Consider the following 19637-nt stretch of genomic DNA (forward strand, 5'->3'; position numbering starts at 1 on the left):
TGGATCAGGGTGTCCCGGAGGGAACGATCCCTACGGAATGCTGACGGGGGGGGTGAAGGGAAGATGTGTTTGGTGGTGGCATCATGCTGGAGTTGGCGGAGGATGATCCTTTGAATGCAGAGGCTGTTGGGGTGATAAGTGAGGACAAGGGGGACCCTATCATGTTTCTGGGAGGGAGGAGAAGGCGTGCAGGCGGGTGCACGGGAGATGGGCCGGACATGGTTGAGGGCCCTGTCAACGACCGTGGGTGGAAAACCTCGGTTAAGGAAGAAGGAGGACATGTCAGAGGAACTGTTTTTGAAGGTAGCATCATCGGAACAGATGCGATGGAGGCGAAGGAACTGAGAGAATGGGATGGAGTCCTTACAGGAAGCGGGGTGTGAGGAGCTGTAGTCGAGGTAGCTGTGGGAGTCGGTAGGCTTGTAATGGATATTGGTGGACAGTCTATCACCAGAGATTGAGACAGAAAGGTCAAGGAAGGGAAGGGAAGTGTCAGAGATATACCATGTGAAAATGATGGAGGGGTGGAGATTGGAAGCAAAATTAATAAATTTTTCCAAGTCCCAACGAGTGCATGAAGCAGCACCGAAGTAATCATCGATGTACCGGAGAAAGAGTTGTGGAAGGGGGCTGGAGTAGGACTGGAACAAGGAATGTTCCACATACCCCATAAAGAGACAGGCATAGCTGGGGCCCATGCGGGTACCCATAGCCACACCTTTTGTTTGGAGGAAGTGAGAGGAGTTGAAGGAGAAATTGTTCAGTGTGAGAACAAGTTCAGCCAGACGGAGGAGAGTAGTAGTGGATGGGGATTGTTCGGGCCTTTGTTCGAGGAAGAAGCTAAGGGCCCTCAGACCATCCTGGTGGGGGTTGGAGGTGTAGAGGGATTGGACGTCCATGGTGAAGAGGAAGCGGTTGGGGCCGGGGAACTGGAAATTGTCGATGTGACGTAAGGTGTCAGAGGAATCACGGATGTAGGTGGGAAGGGACTGGACAAGGGGAGAGAGAAGGGAGTCAAGATAACGAGAAATGAGTTATGTGGGGCAGGAGCAAGCTGACACGATCGGTCTACTGGGACAGTTCTGTTTGTGGATTTTGGGTAGGAGGTAGAAGCGGGCCATATGAGGTTGGGCGTCTGTCAGGTTGGAAGCTGTGGGAGGAAGATCCCCAGAGGAGATGAGGTCAGTGACTGTACTGGAAACAATGGTTTGATGTTCAGTGGTGAGGTCATGGTCCAGGGAGAGGTAGGAGGAAGTGTCTGCGAGTTGACGCTCAGCCTCCGCGAGGTAGAGGTCAGTGTGCCAGACAACAACAGCACCACCCTTGTCAGCGGGTTTGATGACAATGTCAGAGTTGGACCTGAGAGAATGGAGTGCAGTAAGTTCAGAGAGACAGCAATTAGAATGGGTGAGAGGAGCAGAGAAATTGAGATGACTAATGTCGCGCCGGCAGTTCTCAATGAAAAGATAAAGAGAAGGTAAGAATCCAGAGGAGGGGTTCAGGTGGAGGGAGAATATTGGAGGTGGGTAAAAGGATCCGTTGAACGGGGAGAGGACTCCTGCCCAAAGAAGTGAGCCTGGAGACGAAGACGGTGGAAGAAGAGTTCAGCATCGTGCCGAGCCCGAAATTCATTGAGGTGAGGGTGTAAGGGTATGAAACTAAGTCCTTTGCTGAGCACTGAACGTTCAGCATCGGAGAGGGGAAGGTCAGGGGGTATAGTGAATACACGGCTGGGGTTGGGATTGGAAGATGGGGTGGGGACGGAAGGACAGGCAGGGGTGGAGCGTCCTAGATGGGTGTTGGTGTCGATGAGTTGTTGGAGCTTGCGTTCCTTAGCACTTGAGAGAAAGAGAAAAAGTTTCTTGTTGAGGCGTCAGATGAGATGAAGAATAAAATGAAACTGGGGACACGCGCAGCTTTGAAAAAGGGTGCGGCGGTGCTGCTGGAGGGAGAGTTCGAGTGTATTCATATGGCGGCGCATGGCACTGAGTGTGGATCTCAGAATGTGACGGGAACAGCAGTCTGAGAAACGTTTTATGTCCCGGAGATACCCGTAATCCTGGGTGGGTTCGAAACATGAGGGGTGGAATTTCAGTTGAAATCCACGTGGGGTAAGTTGGAGACGCAGAAAGTCACTGAGAAAGGAGATATGGCTGTGAAAGCGGGTTTTAGTAAACACCTTGTCAAACACCAGGAGAGAAATGGAAAGCAATGAAGGTAAGCAAGGCAAAAGAGAGATACGGAAATCTTGTCGCAGAGACGAACAGAACTTCTTCAAGGTAGGCATTTCTTGAAGAGCAGTGGCAGTGAATTAAACACAGAGATAAAAACAAAAAACTGCGGATGCTGGAAATCCAAAACAACAACAGAATTACCTGGAAAAACTCAGCAGGTCTGGCAGTATCGGCGGAGAAGAAAAGAGTTGATGTTTCGAGTCCTCATGACCCTTCCACAGAACTAGGTGAATCCAAGGAAGGGGTGAAATATAAGCTGGTTAAAGGCGTGTGTGTTGGGGGGGGGGTGGGTTGGGTGGGGGGAGAGAAGTGGAGGGGGGGTGTGGTTGTAGGGATAAGCAAGCAGTAATAGAATCACCAACTTCAACACCTATGTGTTCTTTTGTTCTGTTGTCTGTGACATCTTTTGATGATCTGCTTCTATTATTGCTTGATTCTCACAACGATGAATGAATAAAAGAAACGTCAAAAGATATGCAGAAAGATTGGACTAAGAGCGAGAAATAAGATTCAGAATGGAAAAGTTAAAACCTTTATATTTTCAAAATCTCCAACAATAATTAAAAACTGAAGGATTGAGACTCCACACTTAGAATTAATTAGCGGTAATTAATACATTTTGCATCATCAAAAGAGTGAAATGGAGCAATCAGCTTTCTGTAGCACATTTTGTTCATACCTGCCGTACAAACACTTCACACCATTCAATGCATTTCATTTCATTGGTGAGCTAGACAATGAAATGCTTTTTTTGAGAAAATAAACATAGGAGCTGTACAATTCAGATAGTGTTTCTTTGGATATTTGAGTTTAACTGCTCATTTGTCCCTTGCCTGAAGTTGCTGTACTAATTACACATCAATAAATGTAACCACCCATTAGCCTCATTGTTATTTGATAGGAAAATCTGAGCCAGTAGGAATGTTTTCCTCTTAGGCCCATGGTCAACACGCATTTCCTTTGCCATTGTGTTGGAGACTTCTAGGAATTCTGGATTGAATTAGAAACCAAATATTGTTTATTACTGGTTTTGCTGGCTGCTGTTGGACACTGCTTTATGCTTGGCATATGGCTGTGATTTGACTGATGCAAAGTAGATTAAAACCTTACATTTCTAGTCATATGCATAATAGGTTTTTCTGAGGAGCTGCTTGTTCTACTTTTAATTGCAGATAGGATCCACAAAGAGGAACTAATTCCCCACCAATCAGAACAATTGTTAAGGGATATCAGAAATTCTCAGCTGTTCCTCAGTTTTAATAACTGCTTCATTTTCTGGCCAAGCGCATAGGAAAATAAGCTCATCTCTATCTTCCAGTGTTTTGGTCTATCAGTAGACGAATGTCTTGTCATGATTGATCTCAGATTTTTTCTCTTTCCCTTTGGCACTATTCCCTAAGCACTACCCGTAGCACAAATTGGGTGCTATCCCCAAGAACTTGGAGTTCTTTGCCTGATGAGCTTGAAATAACTCACCAACCAAACAACCAACATTTATTCCAGCAACTCCTCCCCACCTTTGTAAAGGAAAGCAGGGCTGGATTAAGATTTTTGGTGCTCAAGTCTGGAGTTGGACTTGAACCCAGAAACATGCTAAATGGGATAGATTTCGAACAGACGTAGCAATTCAAGACTGGGCAAACATAAGATGCTGTGGGCAGAAACTCACCAAGGCGCCCTAGACAGCACCTTCTAAACTCACCATCTAAAAGGACAAAGGCAGCAGATACATGGAAACACCACCACCTGGAAGTTCCCCTCCAAGCTGCTCATCATCCTGACTTGGAAATATGTCACCGCTCCTTCACTGTCGCTGGGTCAAAATCCTGGAACTCCCTTCCTAATAGCACTGTGGGTTTACCTGCACCACATGGATTGCAGTGGTTCAAGAAGGCAGCTCACCAGCACCTTCTCAAGGGCAGTTAGGGATTGGGCAATAAATGTTGGCCTGGCCAGCGAAGCCCACATCCCATAAATTAATTTTTAAAAAACCTTATGGTTTCAAATGCGAGCAGGTTAGCAACTGAGACACAGTTGACACTCCAGGAATAGGCTATCAGTAAGGGGCAAGATGATGAAAGTCAATGTGCTGCTTATTTTTGCACACATTCATTGTGGCATGCAAGAAATATGATACAGACAACTAAACTGACAACTGCAACATCTTTTGAGAAACAATTCAAGAATTGTACACAATTGTTGCCCTTTCTTTGGGCCAAAGGTGAAGAGCATATGTTTCCTGCTGCTGACTTCGCTCAAATTTCCAGCCTGAAATGCTGCTCTTCTTCTGTAGGAGCAGTAGTTACAGGTGCAGAGGCTAGTCCCGGTCTCCTATAATTGTTCCTTCCTGCCTCCCCCCAACAGTTGATACATTTTTTTCCCCACAGGGAAAAGGAAGGTATTCCCCATTGCAAATGCTGTTTCAGTCAATTCAAACCAAGTGTTCACCAGATCTCTTGATGTGTTGCAATTACCCACGGTCGCTTGGAAAGATCTGATTTAACCTTCACTACTACAAGATCTGTCCCTGTTCTTGATACTATCTGAGGCTGTCAACTCTTGCTGAACAGATTCCAGGAGATGTTACATGACTTCCTACCTTCTTCTGTCCCTCCCCCAGACTCCTGCCATCGGTCTCTCAGCCAGATTGAGAACAGTGGAGCCCGGGCCCAGGCACTCACTAGATTTCTGTTGAACACTGCTTCTGCCTGGCACATTGCCCGGGAACAGACCTCGTGGCATGGTGCTCCCTACCTGCACTTCTTCATCTCGGAAATGCTGCGGCTGGCGCGGAGATCCAAAACAATCCCCAGGCTCCACAAAGGGGAGCAGTGGCCTCAACCTGGCTCTGGGAGCAGCCGTCTTCACTGGAAGTAGAGTAGAACCGCTCTGCAAGCGTCCAATGGCCATTAGTGGCCCCCCCCCACTCCCAAACCCCACCAACTCCCTGGACATAAGTCCTGGCTGCATGCCATCCCCATCCACTCATTCACTCTATCTATATCCATGAACGTTACACAATTGCATATCCTAACTCCCCCAGATTGCTTTTAATGGTCACTGGGAGATAGGTGCCGAATCTGGTAGCCTCCTGGCCAATCCAGGTGGCTTGGAAACCCTAATACCATCTCTAGATCATCCTGCGAGACATTGCAATAGTCTTGCAATCTTTCTTAAGTACGAGGGCAGATCTCTATTGTCACTTCTAGGTATTTGTGGAGTGATTTATAAATACAAAGTTTAGGGGTACTGATTGGTACATACACAATGCCTCCTTTTTTTGATGCACCTACATTTACTGGTCCGTTATAAATCCAGCTTCATGATCTAAATTGTCGTGCTATGGGAACCCAAAGGAATTCTTGTCCTCACTTTCATTACTTTGTCTTTTTAAAAATTCTTTCATGGGATGTGAGCATTGCTATCAAGGCCAGCATTTATTACCCTTGAACTGATAGGCTTACTAGGTCAGGTGAGGATGGCGTGTTTGCTTCTCTATAGGGCATTAGTGAACCAGTTGGGTTTTTATGATTTAACCTATGACAGTTTCATGGTCACCATTACTGAGACTAACTTTCAAACCCAGATTTTATTAATTGAATTTAAATTCTGTCAGCTGCCATGGTGGGATTTGAACCTGTGCCCCCAGAGGGTTAGCTTGCCTTTCTGGATTACTAGCCAAATGACATTACCACTCCATCACCATTTCCCATGAGATGGTTCTACTTAAATAACAGCATGGAAAGCAACGTCAAAAGTAACAGACTAACCAGCAAATTGAACAAACACACAAAGCAAAAATACAGTCGGAAATGCAAGGAGAAATAATTTTAATGACAATTATGGAACATTTATCTCTCTTTAAGAAGCTTATTCAAGCAGACCAGGTCTCAGGATTACCCATGCACCTATTTTATATTCAGAATTCTAAAACATTTGAAACCCAGCTGATTCCTCATCTGAGTAATTTTTCAACCTCTAAAGTAGTAGGTACATAATTTTTTTAGTAATTCCATTTGTCTCCCTCATTATTCTCTGTTCCCTAGTCAATCCCCGCAATCTGATTGACTAACACATTTCATTGTGGACATGTTTTCTACACTAATGAGTAGGTGTGAAGGGGACAATTAAAACAATCACTGGGCAATAAAGTTCAGTTTTTAAAACACAAAAAGTCAAATCTCAATATGAGCAATGGTTCCTGGCTTGATGGATATTGGACTGGGACACAAGATAACTTGAAGGGGTTAATAGACAGTGCTTTGAATTAAAATGACATAGTCACCATGAAAAAGTTTTTTATTTGCCAGTAAAGTAAGGAGTATCAAAGTGCATGATTGTCTCAAAACTTTACTTCTGCTAGTTGTTATTGATAAAAATAACATATCTGTTTCAACTCTACCTTGTGATGGACTTGATTAAGAAGTAAAAGTGAAGGTACAAAATTTAAGGGCAGTAAAATGAAACAAATGATAAAATTTAAAACTCAAGAATTTCATCTTTAAATGAAGCAGGCTTGCTGGGCCAAATGGCTTACTCCTGTTCCTATTTCTTTTGACCTTTCAATAATCTGAAGACTACAGATTTTATGCCCAAAAAAAATCGAGTTTTAACTTTAGTAATTAACTTTGTATGTTAAAAATAAGGGAAGACAATGCATTGGTATGTTTAATCCTGGATTAATTGTGGAAGGCAGAAAACCAGATAATTTATCTAAAATGTTTTTATACCTGGCATACAGATTTTGCCTGTTCCAAAATTATGTGCCCTGGATAACTAATCACTTTTATCTGTTTCTATGATTTGGCACATTGGCTCCCTCCCCCCACCGCCCCCTCAAGAAGAACATAACACTATGCGTGTGACAGGTGTGAATTGTTCTAAAACAGTCCCTTAATAGAGTAGTGAGACCTGACTGAAGCCATGTTTTTGAAATTCACTTCTGTACTATATGACTGACTGATGCTGATTTTAATTGTTTTCTTGTTGAATTGAGGCAGTTCCTTGTGTAATTCATTTCCATTCTTGCTCTTGATTAATAACAAAGGATAAGGGGCAGTGGGATATACAGACATGAAGTTGGCTGAGTGTGTTATGAGTGAACTAAACTGAGCATATGATTTTTATCCGTTGAGTATTCTGTTTACACTCAGGAACTTTTTTAGGCAGAAAGTATAACATTTCTTATACAGTTCGTTTTTGCAGGGCATTGGAATTTTCCATTAGATTCATTTCCCGGGACAATCTGAAACCTGTATTGGCTGATTGTAAAAGTTTACATTGCTACAAACATTGGAAAGACTTCAAAATACATTTCTGCAATATGGTTTTCTACTTATGTTTCTTATTTGATATGTAATTATCGTGAATAATAAGATTAATGATTCATAATATTGTAGAAGATCAGAAACTAAACCAAATGCAACCTTATATTGCATGATGTGATGGCAATGTGCTTCAGAAATCACTTGGGTATATTTGCAGTAAAATGCAACATAAAGACAAATGAGCAAATGTCATTAGCAAGCTCCTTGCTTATTATAGAAAGGAAGCTGTCCTTAGACAAAAGACAGACATTCATGTTGAGTGTTGGGTGATAAAACAGCTAGTAATGGTGAGTCATACCTACCGCACATATGATTTGAAATGATTGGAAACTAGTCATTGTGGCCCAGGCAGTCACTACAGGAGCTCCTCCAGACAGTGATCTTGGCTCAACAATCCTCAATTGCTTCATCAATGACCTTCCCTGTGGGGATGTTCACTGATGATTACACAGTGCTTAGGTCTATTTGCAACTCTTCCAATAATGAAGCATTCCGGTTTACAACAGATCCTGAACAATATCTAGATTGTGACTAACAAGCGATATCTAATGTTTGCACCACATAAATGCCAGGAAATGACCACCCCATTAAGAAAAAGTCCAGTTATCAAGTTCTTCTCAAGTTTATCATTATTAACATCTTGGAGTTATCATTGACCAGGAATTTAACTGTTCTCTCTGTAAGAGCACTTGGTTACAAGAACAAACATAGAATGATAAAAGCACAGAAGGAGGCCATTCGATACATCGTGCTTGTGTAAACTCCCTTCAAGAGCAACTCGGCTAATTGCAATAGAAAAGTAACTACACTTCAAGAGTACTTTACTGGCTATGAAGTGAGCACTTTAAGATGCATTCCGTAGGGATCGTTCCCTCCGGGACACCCTGATCCACTCCTCCATCACCCCCTAACCTTAACCCCCCACCTATGTTGCAAAAGATGCAACACCTGCCCCTTCACTTTCTCTCTCCTCACCGTCCAAGGGCCCAAACACTCCTTTCAAGTGAAGCAGCATTTCACTTGCATTTCCCCCAACTTAGTCTACTGCATTCGTTGCTCCCAATGCGGTCTCCTCTACATTGGAAAGACCAAACGTAAACTGGGCGACCGCTTTGCAGAACACCTGCGGTCTGTCCGCAAGAATGACCCAAACCTCCCTGTTGCTTGCCATTTTAACACTCCACCCTGCTCTCTTGCCCACATGTCTGTCCTTGGCTTGCTGCATTGTTCCAGTGAAGCTCAATGCAAACTGGAGGAACAGCACCTCATCTTCCGACTAGGCACTTTACAGCCTTCTGGACTGAATATTGAATTCAACAACTTTAGATCTTGAACTCCCTCCTCCATCCCCACCCCCTTTCTGTTTCTTCCCCCTTCCTTTTGATTTTTCCAATAATTTATATAAATTTTTCTTTTCCCACCTATTTCCATTATTTTTGAATCTTTTATGCCCTGCTAGTCTTTCCACTCCACCCCCACTAGAGCTATACCTTGAGTGCCCTACCATCCATTCTTAATTAGCACATTCATTTAGATAATATCACCACCTTTCACGCCTCTGGGTTCTTTTGTTCTTTTGTCTGTGCCATCTTTTAATTATCTGCTCCTATCACTGCTTGCTTGTCCCTACAACCACACCACCCCCCCCCCACCTTAAACCATCTTATATTTCACCCCTTTCCTAAGATTCACTCAGTTCTGTTGAAGGATCATGAGGACTCGAAACGTCAGCTCTTTTCTTCTCCGCTGATGCTGCCAGACCTGCTGAATTTTTCCAGGTAATTCTGTTTTTGTTTTGGATTTCCAGCATCTGCAGTTTTTTGTTTTTATAACTTTGAGTTGTCTGGTTGTCATGAAAAGCAGTATGTAAATACAAATCTTTATTTCTTTTAGTCCCACAACATCCCCACCTTTTCATTGTAGCCCTGGAAATATTTTCTCTTCAGATAATTATTTAATTTCTTTTTGAAAGCCACAATTGAATCTGCTTCCACCACACTTTCAGGCAATGCATACAAGATCATAACCACTTGCTGCGTAAAACATGTTTTTTTCATCTTGTCATTGCTTCTTTTGCCAATCACTTTAAATTGGTGTCTTTTGGTTTTTGACCCTTCCATCAATGGGAACAATTTCTCCCTATCTACTCTGCCAGAGTCCTCATGATTTTGAGCACCTCTATCAAATCTCCTCTCAATCTTTAAGGAGAACAGCCTCCACTTCTCCAAAATATGCACGTAACTGAAGACCCTTATCCTGGTAGCATGCTCATAAATCTTTTCTTCCCTCTCTATAATGTCTTCACATCCTTCTTAGAGAGGTGCACTATTACTTTGTTTTTCTACTGTATGCACACATTTATAAAGCCGAGGATCTTGTATGCTTTCCTAACTGCTTTTTCAACTTCCTCTGCCACTTTCAATGATCTGCACAAGTATAACTTAATAAACATTTTGCTCATCCTATGACTCATCCTATCTCAAAGCTGTCCTTGTTTCCAGTTTCATTTTATTCTTTATCTCATCTGACACCTTAACAAGAAACCTTTCCTCTTCCTTTCAGATGCCAAGGAATGCAAGCTCCAACAACTTATCGATACTAAAGCCCATCCAGGATCCACCACCCCTTCTCATCCCTCTGACCCCATCCTGTCTTTTAATCTCAGCCCTTGCCATGTTTTCACCATACCCTCTGATCTTTCCCTCTCTGATGCTGAACGTTCTGTATTCAGCAAAGGACTCAGTTTCATACCCTTACACTCTCATCTCAATGAATTTTGGACTCGGCACAATGCTGAACTCGTCTTCCGCCACCTTTGTCTCCATGCTCACTTCTTTGGTTCAACGGATCCTTTCACCCGCCTCCAGTATTCTCTCTCCACCTGGAGCCCTCCAACTGGCCTCTTACCTGCTCTCGATCTTTTCTTTGAGAACTGTTGGTGTGACATCGGTTGTCTCAATTTCTGTGCCCCTCTCACCCACTCTAACCTGTCTCCTTCTGAACTTGCTGCACTCCGTTCTCTTAGGTCCAAACTTGACGTTGTTATTAAACCTGCTGACAAGGGTGATGCTGTTGTTGTCTGGCGTACTGACCTCTACCTCGCAGAGGATAAGCACCAACTCTCAGACTCTCCTTCCTACCTCCCCCTGGACCATGATCCCACCACCGAACATCAAGCCATTGTTTCCAGGACTGTCACTGACTTCATCTCCTCCGGCAATCTTCCCTCCACAGCCTGCAACCTCATTGTCTCCCAACCCCAGATAGCCCGCTTCTACTTCCTTCCCGAAATCCACAAACAGGACTGTCCTGGTAGACCAATCGTGTCAGCCTGTTCCTGCCCCACAGAACTAATTTCTTCCCATCTTGACTCTGTTCTTTCTCCCCTTGTCCAGTCTCTTCCCACCTACATCCGTGATTCCTCTGATGCCCAACATCATATCAACAATTTCATGTCCCCTGGCCCTAACCGCCTCCTCTTCACCATGGATGTCCAATCCCTCTACAACTCCATCCCCCGCCAGGATGGTCTGATGGCTCTCCGCTTCTTCCTTGAACAGAGGCCCGAACAATCACCATCCACCCGCTCTCCTCCGTCTGGCTGAACTTGTTCTCTCACAGGACAATTTCCCCTTAAATAAAAACAAAAAAACTGCGGATGCTGGAAATCCAAAACAAAAACAAAAACAGAATTACCTGGAAAAACTCAGCAGGTCTGGCAGCATCGGCGGAGAAGAAAAGAGTTGATGTTTCGAGTCCTCATGACCCTTCGACAGAACTTGAGTTCGAGTCCAAGAAAGAGTTGAAATATAAGCTGGTTTAAGGTGTGTGTGTGGGGGGGCGGAGAGAGAGAGAGAGAAGTGGAGTGGGGATGTGGTTGTAGGGACAAACAAGCAGTGATAGAAGCAGATCATCAAAAGATGTCAACAACAATGGTACAAAAGAACACATAGATGTTAAAGTTAAAGTTGGTGATATTATCTAAACGAATGTGCTAATTAAGAATGGATGGTAGGGCACTCAAGGTATAGCTCTAGTGGGGGTGTTTTTTTTTAAAAATAATGGAAATAGGTGGGAAAAGGAAAATCTTTATAATTTATTGGAAAAAAAAGGAAGGGGAAAACAGAAAGGGGGTGGGGATGGGGGAGGGAGCTCACGACCTAAAGTTGTTGAATTCAATATTCAGTCCGGAAGGCTGTAAAGTGCCTTTCCCACCTATTTCCATTATTTAAAAAAAAAAACACCCCCACTAGAGCTATACCTTGAGTGCCCTACCATCCATTCTTAATTAGCACATTCGTTTAGATAACATCACCAACTTTAACTTTAACACCTATGTGTTCTTTTGTACCATTGTTGTTGACATCTTTTGATGATCCGCTTCTATCACTGCTTGTTTGTCCCTACAACCACACCGCCCCCCCCCCACCTCTCTCTCTCTCTCCGCCCCCCACACACACCAGCTTATATTTCAACTCTTTCTTGGACTCGAACTCAAGTTCTGTCGAAGGGTCATGAGGACTCGAAACGTCAACAATTTCCCCTTAAACTTGTCTCACTTCCTCCAAATAAAAGATGTGGCTATTGGCACCTCCATGAGTCCCAGTTATGCCTTTCTCTTCATGTGGTACGTGGAACATTCCTTGTTCCAGTCCTACTCAGGCCCTCTCCCACAACTCCATTTTCAGTACATCAATGAATGTTTCGGTGCCGCTTCACGCTCTCATCTGGCCCTGGAAAAATGTATCAATTTTGCTTCCAGTTTCCACCCCTCTATCACCTTCACATGGCCCATCTCCGACACTTCCCTTCCCTTCCTTCACGTCTGTCGCCATTTCTGGTGATAGACTATCCACCAATACTCATTACAAGCCCACCGACTCCCTTAGCTACCGCGACTACAGCTCCTCACACCCCGCTTCCTGTAAGGACTGCATCCCATTCTCTCAGTTCCTTTACCTCTGTCGCATCTGTTCTGATGATGCCACTTTCCAAAACAGTGCTTCTGACATGTCTTCCTTTTTCCATAACCCTGGTTTCCCTCCTACTGCGGTTGACGGGGCCCTTAGCCATGTCTGACCCATCTCTCGCACCTCTGCCTTCACGCCTTCCCCTCTCTCCCAGAAACATGATTGGGCCCCCTTTGTCCTCACTTTTCACCTCACCAGCCTCCGCATTCAAAGGATCATCCCCCTCCATATCCGCCAATTCCAGCATGATACCACCACCAAACACACACCCCTCCACCCATCAGCATTCCATAGGGACCATTCCCTCCGGGACACCCTGGTCCACTTTTCCATCACCCCCAACACCTCATCCCCTTCCCGTGGCACATCGCCATCCAATTGCAGAAGGTGCAACACCTGCCCCTTTACCTTCCCCTCCGCACCGTCCAAGGGTCCAAACACTCCTTTTAGGTGAGGCAGCGCTTCACTTGCACCTCTCTTAATTTGGTCTGCTGCATCCACTGCTCCCAGTGTGGTTTCCTCTACATCGGGGAGACCAAATGCAGACTGGGTGACCGCTTTGCAGAACATCTCCAGTCTGTCCGCAAGCATGACCCAGACCTCACTGTCGCTTGCTGTATCAACACACCATTCTGGTCTCATGTCCACATGTCCGTCCTTTGCCTGCTGCAGTGTTCTAGCGAAGCCCAATGCAAACTGGAGGAACAGCACCTCATCTTCCGATTAGTCACTTTACAGCCTTCCGGACTTAACATTGAGTTCAACAACTTCAGACCATGAACTCTCTCCTCCATCCTCACCCCCTTTTTAATCCACTTTTTTCTATATTTATTTTTTTAATTTTTTATCCATTAAATTTTTATTTTTATTTATTTATCCGAGGTTTTATTCCCCCTTTTCACCCCCCTCCTTCTATCCCATAGCTTAGTCAATAAGCGCGGGAAAAACTGTGATGTCATGCGGCTGAACCGGGAAGTTGAGTGGCTGCTTCAAACTTTACTGTCTTTCTGCTCCTGTCTCCCTGTTGTACAGCACAGGCTGATCAGAAAATAAATGAATATAAATACTACAAAAAGTTATTGCTATTTAAGAAGAATTTAGAAAGAGACCTGATAAATATTGTAGGGAATGAGGAAAAGGTGAGGAGATGGTGGGTGGGCAGGGGTTGGGGGTGGGAATTGGATATATTGGTGTAATCAGAATTAGATCCAATGTCATGCCAACACAGCCTGGATGTACTAAATAGCCTTAGCTACTGTAATTATGATATGCATGGTACTGTCCTGCCTCTCAAACTATCAATGATCAGTTAACCCTCTTCATTGCTACTTGTGAAGCTGAAAGTGTGTCGGGGAATTGAGTAAAATCAGTATATGAATGGCTGATGTGAAGGAGTAACTTGAATTGATAAACTTGAGGCCATTCAGTGATTATAATTTCAACTGTGATTGCTTCTGAGATAGTCAATCTAACCCTGTAGCTCCAATGTGTCAGAAACAAAAAAAAATAGTTTTTGGAAAGAACTGTCGATAATGAGAACTGGGCTTAAAAGTAGAGCATAGTGCCTATGTATTTTCATGTAAAGAAATTGCACACAGTTATTCTGGAATGAGACGTTAAGACATACGTAACCGTTTGCATATGCTTTGGTGTTTGTTGCTTAAGTTCTGGTGCTTGTATTCTGGGCTGCTGACACAGTGGGGCTGGGGGGATGGATGCGGGGTGGAGGCGGATGGAAGAGGGGCTGATTACTATGTGTTGGAGGGAGTGGACTGTGTCTTCTGTCATCGGGCAATATGATGAGCTTGGCTGAAATGTGCATGTATACATAAAATAATAACATTTTTTATTGAGTACTTAAAATAGATTTTCATATTTATATGTTGTTCTATAATATGCAAACCAATAACTATACCGAATGTTACTATGCTGCTTTATTGCTGATCTGTTTTTCTTGGCAAGTTTTAAAATGGGTTCACATTGGAAAATAGTTTGGGAAGAATTGTTTTATTTTATATTGCCTCTCCTCATTCTTCCTGACAAAATGTATCACCTCACATTTTTCTGCATTAAATTTCATCTGCATGTCTGCCCATTTTACCAGCCTATTTGTCCTCTTGAAGTCTATCAGTATTCTCCTCACTATTCACAGTATTTGCAAACTTTGTGCCATCTGCAAAGTTTGAAAATGTGTCTGCAAACCCAAGTTTGGATCATTAATTTAGATGAAGAAAAGCAGTGGTCCTAGTAAAGATGGCTGGGGAATCGCACTACATATTTTGCTCCAGTCCAAAAACCAATCGTTCACCTCTTAGGTACCCTGCAATGAGGAGGCTCTCATTCTGACCCCTCAGTCCAGTGTCTGTTCAAAATCCACAAGGCAAAAGTCAGGATCATGAATCAGAATGCCAATCGCGTGTTTGGTTGAGTGCAACTGCAACAATGCTCAAGACGGTCTACGCTATTCAGGACAAAGAAGACCACTTGATCAGCAATTCTGCCATTGAGCTCATTGTCCACTCCCTCCACTATCACTGCAATGTGACCTTAATATGTAGTACCTACAAACTCATTAAGTTTACTTTAACAGCACTTCCCAGTCCTGTGACCTCTACCACTTACAACATCATTTTTATGGCCGCATCATTTTCTCTCAATTCCTCTCCCAAGTCAGAGACTATCCTGACTTGAATGTACATCATTATTATTTGTGGGTCAAAGCCCCAGGAAATTACTATTTAATGTTATAATAGGAACACTATCCACCACTGATGCACAGTGGCAGCAGTGAAGGAACTCACCAAGCCTCCTTAGACAGCACCTACCAAACCCACAATCACTACCATCTAGAAGGACAAGGGTAGCAGACACATGGGAACACCACCACCTGAAAGTTGTCCTCAAAGCCACTCACCATCCTGACTTGGAAATATATTGCTGTTCCTTCATTGTCACTGGGTCAAAATTCCGGAACTCCCTCCCTTATAACACTGTGGGTGTACCTATACCACATGAACTGCAGCAGTTCAAAAAGTCAGCTCATCACTACCTTCTCAAGGGCAACTAGGGATGGGCCTAGCCAGTGACGCTCACATCCCATAAACAAATGAAAAAAAGCAGGAGGGCTACAATGGCTTGGGAAGGCAGTCCACCAGTACCACCTCACGGCAACCATAGCTGGACAATAAATGTTCAAACTCTGAGAATTTTAAAAAGTAAGAGCATTTGATGTAATTCATTGGTGGTAAAGCCTAAGTAAATAGATCTACCCCAGAAATGGAGTTGGACAAGTATTCCTCAGCTAATTATGGCACAGCTGATGGTAAATGCTGAGCTGCTGAAATCCCACAGGAAAACTTGAAACAACTGCCAATTTGTATAAACTTCAAGATATGTGCCTTGATTTCAGTAGTAATGAGACCACCGAGGCTCCTAGGTTTCTTACAAAACTAAATTAAAACCAATATTAATAGAAGAAATGATTTTAAGCGCACACATAGATCTGCAAATTACTACTATGATCACTTCTAAATGCCCTAGTTAACTTAGCTCCCAGTTACCCGTTAAGGCAACAGTAAGACACACAGATTTTAAAAGACCCAAGCAGAGTAACATGCAATACCCTGAAACAGTTGAATTCAAAGTGAGTTTTCTTCAGTTCTTTGTAGACAGCATGAAGCTTAAATGCTGGAGGCTTTTCCCACATGTTAGATCTTAGAATAAAAACAGAATTACCTGGAAAAACTCAGCAGGTCTGGCAGCATCGGCGGAGAAGAAAAGAGTTGACGTTTCGAGTCCTCATGACCCTTCGACAGAACTTGAGTTCGAGTCCAGGAAAGACCTGAAATATAAGCTGGTTTAAGGTGTGTGTGTGGGGGGCGGAGAGATAGAGAGACAGAGAGGTGGAGGGGGTTGGTGTGGTTGTAGCGACAAACAAGCAGTGATAGAAGCAGATCATCAAAAGATGTCAACAACAATAGTACAATAGAACACATAGGTGTTAAAGTTAAAGTTGGTGATATTATCTAAACGAATGTGCTAATTAAGAATGGATGGTAGGGCACTCAAGGTATAGCTCTAGTGGGTTTTTTTTTATATAATGGAAATAGGTGGGAAAAGGAAAATCTTTATAATTTATTGGGAAAAAAAAGAAGGGGGAAACAGAAAGGGGGTGGGGATGGGGGAGGGGACTCACGACCTAAAGTTGTTGAATTCAATATTCAGTCCGGAAGGCTGTAAAGTCCCTAGTCGGAAGATGAGGTGTTGTTCCTCCAGTTTGCGTTGGGCTTCACTGGAACAATGCAGCAAGCCAAGGACAGACATGTGGGCAAGAGAGCAGGGTGGAGTGTTAAAATGGCAAGCGACAGGGAGGTTTGGGTCATTCTTGCGGACAGACCGCAGGTGTTCTGCAAAGCGGTCGCCCAGTTTACGTTTGGTCTCTCCAATGTAGAGGAGACCACATTGGGAGCAACGAATGCAGTAGACTAAGTTGGGGGAAATGCAAGTGAAATGCTGCTTCACTTGAAAGGAGTGTTTGGGTCCTTGGACGGTGAGGAGAGAGGAAGTGAAGGGGCAGGTGTTGCATCTTTTGCGTGGGCAAGGGGTTGTGCCATAGGAGGGGGTTGAGGAGTAGGGGGTGATGGAGGAGTGGACCAGGGTGTCCCGGAGGGAGCGATCCCTACGGAATGCCGATAAGGGGGGTGAAGGGAAGATGTGTTTGGTAGTGGCATCATGCTGGAGTTGGCGGAAATGGCGGAGGATGATCCTTTGAATGCGGAGGCTGGTGGGGTGATAAGTGAGGACAAGGGGGACCCTATCATGTTTCTGGGAGGGAGGAGAAGGAGTGAGGGCGGATGCGCGGGAGATGGGCCGGACACGGTTGAGGGCCCTGTCAACGACCGTGGGTGGAAAACCTCGGTTAAGGAAGAAGGAGGACATGTCAGAGGAACTGTTTTTGAATGTAGCATCATCGGAACAGATGCGACGGAGGTGAAGGAACTGAGAGAATGGGATGGAGTCCTTACAGGAAGTGGGGTGTGAGGAGCTGTAGTCGAGATAGCTGTGGGTGTCGGTGGGTTTGTAATGGATATTGGTGGACAGTCTATCACCAGAGATTGAGACAGAGAGGTCAAGGAAGGGAAGGGAAGTGTCAGAGATGGACCACGTGAAAATGATGGAGGGGTGGAGATTGGAAGCAAAATTAATAAATTTTTCCAAGTCCTGACGAGAGCATGAAGCAGCACCGAAATAATCATCGATGTACCGGAGAAAGAGTTGTGGAAGGGGGCCGGAGTAGGACTGCAACAAGGAATGTTCCACATACCCCATAAAGAGACAGGCATAGCTGGGGCCCATGCGGGTACCCATAGCCACACCTTTTATTTGGAGGAAGTGAGAGGAGTTGAAGGAGAAATTGTTCAGCGTGAGAACAAGTTCAGCCAGACGGAGGAGAGTAGTGGTGGATGGGGATTGTTCGGGCCTCTGTTCGAGGAAGAAGCTAAGGGCCCTCAGACCATCCTGGTGGGGGATGGAGGTGTAGAGGGATTGGACGTCCATGGTGAAGAGGAAGCGGTAGGGGCCAGGGAACTGGAAATTGTTGATGTGACGTAAGGTGTCAGAGGAATCACGGATGTAGGTGGGAAGGGACTGGACAAGGGGAGAGAGAAGGGAGTCAAGATAACGAGAAATGAGTTCTGTGGGGCAGGAGCAAGCTGAGACGATCGGTCTACCGGGGCAGTTCTGTTTGTGGATTTTGGGTAGGAGATAGAAGCGGGCCGTCCGAGGTTGGGCAACTATCAGGTTGGAAGCTGTGGGAGGGAGATCCCCAGAGGAGATGAGGTCAGTGACAGTCCTGGAAACAATGGCTTGATGTTCAGTGGTGGGGTCATGGTCCAGGGAGAGGTAGGAGGAAGTGTCTGCGAGTTGACGCTCAGCCTCCGCGTGGTAGTATGCTGCCAGACCTGCTGAGTTTTTCCAGGTAATTCTGTTTTTGTTTTGGATTTCCAGCATCCGCAGTTTTTTTGTTTTTATCTCTGTATTTAGATCTTAGAATGCCTTCCCTTGCACACAGCCTTCTCTCCTTTAACCATATTTTCCCCTTTGAACACAAATTCCCATTGTTTCACTATGTCTTTGGACTTTACCTCTCTAATAATAAAAAATCTCATAGTACCAATTTTACCAGTAATCTTTGGAAAAAATAAACACACTGTTTCTTAACTTCTCCTAGCTAGGTGAAACATTTCACCCCTCTTTTGAAATCAATCCAATCTGGTTTATTTAAAAATGGAGATGTCCCCTTTACACTATGTTTACCTACTTAACATTTCAAACCTAGCTTATGTTCTGTTACATCAAATCCTTCAGACCAACTGCCTTTAATTCAGTTAAGTCACACACCCCGCACATACAGACACAGACCCAGACCCCACTGTTACGCTACTTTACAATGAATTCCGATAACATTATGAAAATTATTATATCTTCTTGACAGAACTGTACTTATGAAGAATATTTTTTTGATTTTGTTAATCATTATGCCCAAAGGAAGTCTCCTTTCTGCATAGTGATGAAGTTCAGCCATCTAAGACAGGTATGGCTACCAAGTTTTTCCCCATCATAAGTGCCCTCAATATAGTCGACAGATGATGTTTCAGTGGCTCACATTGATGTATCTGATCAAAGCATTGCCTTGAAATGTCCTGGTAATTCCTTATTTAGGATGATTTTTAAATTAGCAGTTTTTCTGTTCACTTTTTCAAAAAATGTTAAATTCTAGGATAACCTCCCTCCCTACCCCCATCTCGCTGGACTGCTTATGTCTTCAGGATGCTAGACATCCTCTATCTGTCAGTGGTGCTGTGAAGCCACTGCTGAGAGGCTCACTACTGCCTTGGGAATAATTTGCTGCTGGGAAATTCTCAGTCTGTGCCACCGAACAATGATGGAGCTAAGGTAGAGCTCCTAATCGCTGATGCACTTCAGTATGCTGACACACCATTGTTTTCGATCGCTCAAATTTGCGATTGACTTAATTATTTGACTGAATTCAGAATTGAACAGCTTCAAAACAAAAATGAATGAAATATATGCTCTGCTTCAGAATG

The 19637-nt window shown here is 44.1% G+C and overlaps 1 protein-coding gene across 7 annotated transcripts in view; it reads left to right on the top strand.

Annotated features, from left to right (window-relative positions):
- tnk2b (tyrosine kinase, non-receptor, 2b) overlaps nucleotides 1–19637 on the top strand; it is a 259122-nt gene that overhangs the window by 60736 nt on the left and 178749 nt on the right. The gene's annotated exons all lie outside the window — the stretch shown is intronic.

Source organism: Carcharodon carcharias, chromosome 2 (assembly GCF_017639515.1).
Source record: "Carcharodon carcharias isolate sCarCar2 chromosome 2, sCarCar2.pri, whole genome shotgun sequence".
Taxonomy (NCBI): domain Eukaryota; kingdom Metazoa; phylum Chordata; class Chondrichthyes; order Lamniformes; family Lamnidae; genus Carcharodon; species Carcharodon carcharias.